Below are 7,007 nucleotides of genomic sequence, written 5' to 3'. Positions count from 1 at the left end.
CCTTAGGCCGTAAGTTTTGATGCAAGGGGAGGGAGAGATCAAGTTTATTTCTTGGTTACTTATTTGCTAGTTCCCATTTCTTTTTTACAGACATAATACTTGCAACTCCTTTTTCTCTCATTTTCTCTCAATTTTGTAAGTAACATGAACTAAATTCTTCTTCTTTCTTTCTTTAAAAACCGAATTATATACATACATATCCTCATCATTTGCTGGTTTTGATTACTTGTTCTTTGTTGTTGATTACTTACTTGTTGTTTATCTTTGTTAAAGATCAAGTTCTATAACTTGTATCTTCATCTAATCTTGGTTACTTTCATCTTTTGTTGTAAAGAACCAAGAACAAAGAATCTAAAATTTCTAGTTTATGGTTCTACACTTAATGTTTTAAAGATTTAAAGTTCATGAGTTGTAAAAACCATACTTGTGTTCATAATGTAAACTTAAGGTTTACTTTCTTAAAGATCAAAGCCTTGGCTTGAATATTTAAAAGTATTAACAACCATGAACTTATTACTTGTAAATTTAACTTATTTCTTCATTTTATACATATTTAAATTCGTGATTCTTATTCTGAGTGGTCAAGTGTTACTAGTTAATTTTGACCTCATTTTTCTTGAACAAAAGTTAACTTTATAAGTTCAAGAACATGGAAGTATAACTTTCTAGTTATAACTTCATATACTTATGAAAGATCTAAGTTTCTATAGCTTATGGTCTTCTAATTTTGCTGTAAACAAGAGCTTATGAGCTTACATACACTTTACAAGATGAGAATCTAAGTTTCATAACTTATGGTTTCATTAAAGTAAAGATTCAAGTGTTATGACTTAGGATCTAACTTAGTAACTTTAGATCTAGACTTTTGGGTCTTGGATCTTCAATATCTAACTAAGAACTATGTTCTACAACTTAATATCTTGTTTATTTAGTTACTTTCAAGTTTATAGCTTTATATTACTTTTAGAACTCATGAATGTGTAGGATCTAAGATCTTGATGAAACTTTGGTTCATCAAACTACTTGCAACACTTAATTGAGTTATGCTACATATATTAGATTTGCACTAGTGTTATGATGGTCAAAACTTGGTAAAGATGATACAAACCCATCAACGAGTTGTACACTTAAAGCTATATGCATCAAGGATGAGAACCGTGATGAGCATCAAGCACCAAGAACCCACCGAAACACTAAACCTACTATTTTTCGGGTCTGATCAAAATACCCAGGCTACTGAAAAGTTGATTTTCAATTAGCTCTATTCTATTAGATAATTTTTCGTTTAAGACTCGTCTTAATCCGAGTTACGGTTTAGGATTTATGGCTCTCCGAGTGTCACTATGTCCTTTTTATGTTGTGCTAAATATTCTGACCTACTCGCACTTAAACCGTCACCACGGTCAAAAGGAGATGAGTTTGGTTCTGGAATTTTTATAAGAACTAAAGGACTCATATGCGGAGCCATGGCCACTTGTCTCACCTCAATTCAGTTTGTGTAGAGGCCGTGGTGACTGATCGAAGTCAGCCTTTGTTTTAAACTCTTTTCTTGAATGAAAACTTACTTTACCCTTTTGACTTAATGATGATTGATGATGATACTTAAGACCTAATTTACATACATTTAAACCTAATGGGATGATTTACTGACTTAGTAACTTTTGACTTAGGTTGAGGACTTTCCGGACCTACATACTTGCTTACTTTCTCGAATCAACTTTACTACTACTTTACCACTGTGAGTTATAGCATCCCTTTTTTACTTTAACTATTTAGGGAACTGAGAATACATGCGCATTTTTTCATTTTACATACTAGGCACGAGTACTTAAACTTTATATATGTGTAGGTTATACAATGGCATAAACTTTCCCCTTAGCTCGGTAACGTTTAGTCATTGGTCTTTGAACCGGTGAACGCGAATCTTAGATATGGATCCATAGGGTTTGACATCCCCACTCGGGCTAGTCGCGCTAGCATTTAACGGATGTTTAATACTTCTTAAACATACGCACTCGCTAAGTGTACTTTCTGGGGGTTATAAATGTTAAGTTAGTTACTAAGTGCCCACGGTTAAACATATACTTTACATACTATTTTGAAATGCTCTTCGTAGCACTGAAATCTCGTGGCCTACATTACATTACTGTTATACTTAAACTATAGCTCACCAACCTTTGTGTTGACATTTTAAGCATGTTTTTCTCAGGTGCTTAAGGTTACTTGCTTCCGCTGTTGTACTAGTCATGCTTTGTAGACACCCGCTGCGCTTACTAGAGTTGTCACCGCATGAAACGTTTATTTGCATTCAAACTTTATTACTTTTGAAACTATGATTTGTAACGACCATTGGGTCACGTACTATTATTACATGCTTCTATTCATAGAAGCATACTTTTTGTTGTAAAATATTTGACGTTGGTTATGACATCACCTTTTATCATGAATGCAAACTTGTTTTGAAAACGCATATAGTGTTTGACCTTGTAATGATCCTGTTGTTGATGGTCCGTACATGTTGATTTAGTACGGGGCGTCACATAGTAAAATATCTTTGTATCACATATTTATTTGATAAAATAATATTGATAAGAATAATAATAAGTAAAAGTTGTATTATTTTGTAATAATTATTATTATTCTACTAATAAAAATAACAATAATAATTATATTTTCTAAAAATGATAAAATGATAATTTTTTTTAATAATAGTACTAAAATGATAATAATAATGATGTTTCATATTAACAATGATATTTTTATTAAAAATATTAATTTTAGTAAAAATGATAGTTTTAATATTAATAATACTTTTAATAATAATAATAGTAAAATAATGAAAACGATATTTTTCCTTTTAAATCAATATCTTACAATATCTTAATTTCATCATGATACTCATATTCATTATTTCCTAATCACTTCGTTTAATAGCTTTTAGTCGTCTTTTATACCGCGTTCATATTAATAATAATAATAGTAATCATAATAATTAGATGTTACTAATATTAGTTGTAATTATAATAATACTAATAATATTAATATTAATGATAATACTAATAACTTTTTGAATGATAATAATAATAATAATAATAATAATAATAATAATAATAATAATAATAATAATAATAATAATAATAATAATAATAATTATTATTATTATTATTATTATAACCTTAACGATAATAACGATGGTAATAATAATAAAAATAACAATAATATATTTTATTAATAACGACAATGATAATGATAATAATAATAATAATAATAATAATAATAATAATAATAATAATAATAATAATAATAATAATGATAATAATAATAATTAGATTATAACGACGATAATAACGACGATAATAATAATCATTTTTAATAATAATACAAAAATTCAATTGACTATAACTTCTAAACCGTTCATCGAAACCATTCGATATCTAAATGAAAAGTTCTCAATTTTTCGCTAGCTTTCCAACGACATGCATATCATATACCTTATCTTAATAGCATATGTATTTAATTCAAGATTTAACATAACCTATCTAACGACAATAATAACGTATAAGCATGCATAATCCTATATACTCGAGCACTAGTCAGGGATACACTAATAATATATAAAAGTTAAGTTATGAGTGCTCACGTATCAATATTGAGTTTCAATATTGCAGGAAAAGTACGTAGACGCAACGGAGATGATAAACACTAGTTTGACTCACGAGCAATACTCCCGAACCATACCCATAACCTCCATAGCTATAACCCATAATTTTCTTAGCTCTATCCCGCTCAAAAAACAATTTCAAAATTACTCGGACATCACTCCGTCGTAATATTTTATGTATACTAATAATATCTTGAAATAATACGGAGTAAATATATATATGTAATCGATTGAGAAAATTTAGAGAAAAATATTTTGAAGTTTCTATGAAATAATGAAACCTATTGAATTCTATTTATAATAGATTTTTGAATTATTAAAGTGAATTATTAAAGTATGAATTATTAAAGTGAATTATTAAAGTATGAATTATTAAAGTGAATTATTAAAGTATGAATTATTAAAGTAAATTATTAAAGTTAAAGTAAAGTAAAAATAAAGTAAAGGTAAAGTTTAACTATAGTAAAAGTATAAAGCTATGTACGTATAATATGCGTATAAATATATATAATATTAATTTAAATCGTTATATATATTTAATAAAATAAAATATAAATATCGTTATCTTTATCATACTAGTTAAGTAATGAGTTGTCAAAAGTGGTTCTAGATATTTATAAAAGTTATATATGTTTTAATAATAAAGTTCTTTTTAAACTGAAAACATTTTTGTACGTTTGAAACTAAATCAAATAAATATGATAATTTTATTTTCCAAAACTAAATATATTTAAGAATCATTTTGTTTAAAGGTTAAAATAATGGAAATTGTTATATCATAAAACGTTTTAGAAAAGTAGAATCATATATATTCATAATAGGTTTCAAGTTTACAGTCTGTTGGTGAAGCATGGGATAAAGTCCAAAGGGTAAATAAACGTATGAAATCATCTTAGTGAAAAATGTCGAGTTACTTAACTTGTCGATATCCAACATCTAAGTTATTTACACTCCACGTTCTTACTTATAAATCACTTTACCACTTTCTGAATGTTGTCAAAAAGAATAGATTTCTTAAATCACAGTGGACCTCATAACATAGACCCGTAATTACATCACAATGTATCTGATAAATCAATCATTTGATATTATCTTCTAATTCCATCGATAAACATATTAAAACAAATACGTTCGTGTAAAGTATTATACGTTTAATACTTTATTAATATTCTCAAGTTATAAAATATATATATATATATATATATATATATATATATATATATATATATATACATATATATACATATCTATTTATATATAACGGTTAGTGAATCGTCGAAATTTGGTCGAGGTTATAATGAATGTATGAACACAGTTTAAAATTCTTGAGATTTAACTTAACAAACTTTGCTTATCGTGTCGGAATAATATAAAGATAAAGTTTAAATTTGGTTGAAAATTTCTGGGTTGTCACAGTACCTACCCGTTAAAGAAATTTCGTCCCGAAATTTGAATGGGATGGTCATGGCTGACAATAAGTATGTTTTCATGATGCATATAAGCTAGAAATTAGAGTTTTATCATTAGTGAGTAATATGGATAAGACAATTCATTTTTGTGAAGAGTACGAGTGAAGTCATCACAAAAGAGTGAAATGAGTAGGTGTAGATTCGTCATATCTTTTGATGTAGATAGGATTGATTTCCAAGTTCAAGAGATTTGGAAAAAATCTTCGTAATAAGATTTGATTCTTCTGTAATCAAGGGAATTAGGATCTTCTTTGATTAAATGCGATAACCTGTCACGATTGCTCAGTCAGATTCTTCGCTATAAATCCACTCTCTTCGTTTCCTTATTTCCACAGCTCACCTTCTATTATTTCTCCCTCAATTCATATTTTAAAACATTCATCAATATGCTTCATCTAGTTCTGCTTCTTGATATATTCCTAACTTTCATATCTGTCATTCTTCTCTTCCACCTGCCACCGGAAGAATCTATTTACTTCTACTATGCTCTTGGTTTTATAGTGTTCTTAGTTCTCCCGTGTCTTTATGTTGCTATATGCATCGATATATACGATTTGTAATTTGTTGGGCTTTATATCTTCCCTTATATTTCCAAGTCCCTGCTTCTGTCTTCTATAATTATTGTCATCCATAGTTAATGCTCTCTTCTATTTGCTGCGATTTATACTCCAATTTCTATTTCAGGGCTTCATTCTTTCGTTTCCTCTTCTTGCGATTAAGCACCGCTTGTAATGGTCCAGAATTCGCAGATATGAATTTCGGAATGAACATAGTTAATGTTCTAAGAAAGAAATCGTAATGGCACGATTTTGATTTGTTAAATTACCAAAATACCCTGGAAAAGACCGAATCATCAAGAAATATTTTCTTGATATTTTAGAGGTTAAATAGAATACAAGAGTCGTGTAACATAGCACATGATGACGTTATGATCTGTGAATCATCATGTTCCATTTAGAAACTCAGCATGAATTACTGTAATATAATCACGTTGATCAAGTGTCATTATATTATACTAACTCATGCTTCAGCTCCCAACACCACTTCAAAAACATTCATATTTTTAAACTCGAAAGCTTCAGAATTTAGAAACTCAAATAGTTTCTTTTATGATGTAATACAGATAGCGCGAAGAGGTAAATGATTTCAGATAAGAATAATTATAAAAATATCTTCAGAAATATGGAGGATGTTTATAATGAAAAATACGGTGATATCTTAGAATTTCTAATATCAGAGGATGATGAAGAATATTATCCGCAGGGGTTTAAAGTCAGGAGCAAGGTATTCGTTAATGACTTCAGTAGATACTGAATTATTTGGATTCTTTAAAGGCAGGTTTAGTCTTTGTGATTTATCCACAGCCTCTTTCATACTTTGCTCAATCCGTTTTCCAGTTCCAAACCTTCTCTTTTTCTGAGCTTTGCCATCACACTATTCTTTATCATCAAACTTTTTACTGTTAAGGTCGTTTTTTTTTTTGCTGCTTCATCAGCATTTTTTCAAAATTTCGAGAACTAGTTCGTAGTTTAGGGTGTTTTTCAGAAACTTCACATTCGAAGTATGTAAGTCTAGGAGCTAGACGTTATATGTACACATATAATTGTTGGCGTAGACATGCTGCGAGATTTCAAAATACTGATTGCTGAATCCCAGTAATTGGCGTGACAATTCTTGTTACAAGATGCGAATGAGTAAATGATGGGGTTTCGATAAATATAATGATTTTTTTTCGAAAAGTCAAAGATCAGTGAAATTGTTGGTAAGTTTATTGCTAATGTGATGGAATATAAATGGCTCCTCGGTAACAATGGCGAAAGGGCAACGTATATATCGAGGTTATAATAAGACTGTTTCAACTGAAAAGTCGAGGTTGA

The sequence above is a fragment of the Rutidosis leptorrhynchoides genome, chromosome 11, assembly GCF_046630445.1.
Source record: "Rutidosis leptorrhynchoides isolate AG116_Rl617_1_P2 chromosome 11, CSIRO_AGI_Rlap_v1, whole genome shotgun sequence".
In the NCBI taxonomy this organism is placed as follows: Eukaryota; Viridiplantae; Streptophyta; class Magnoliopsida; order Asterales; family Asteraceae; genus Rutidosis; species Rutidosis leptorrhynchoides.
This window is presented reverse-complemented; position numbering follows the sequence as displayed.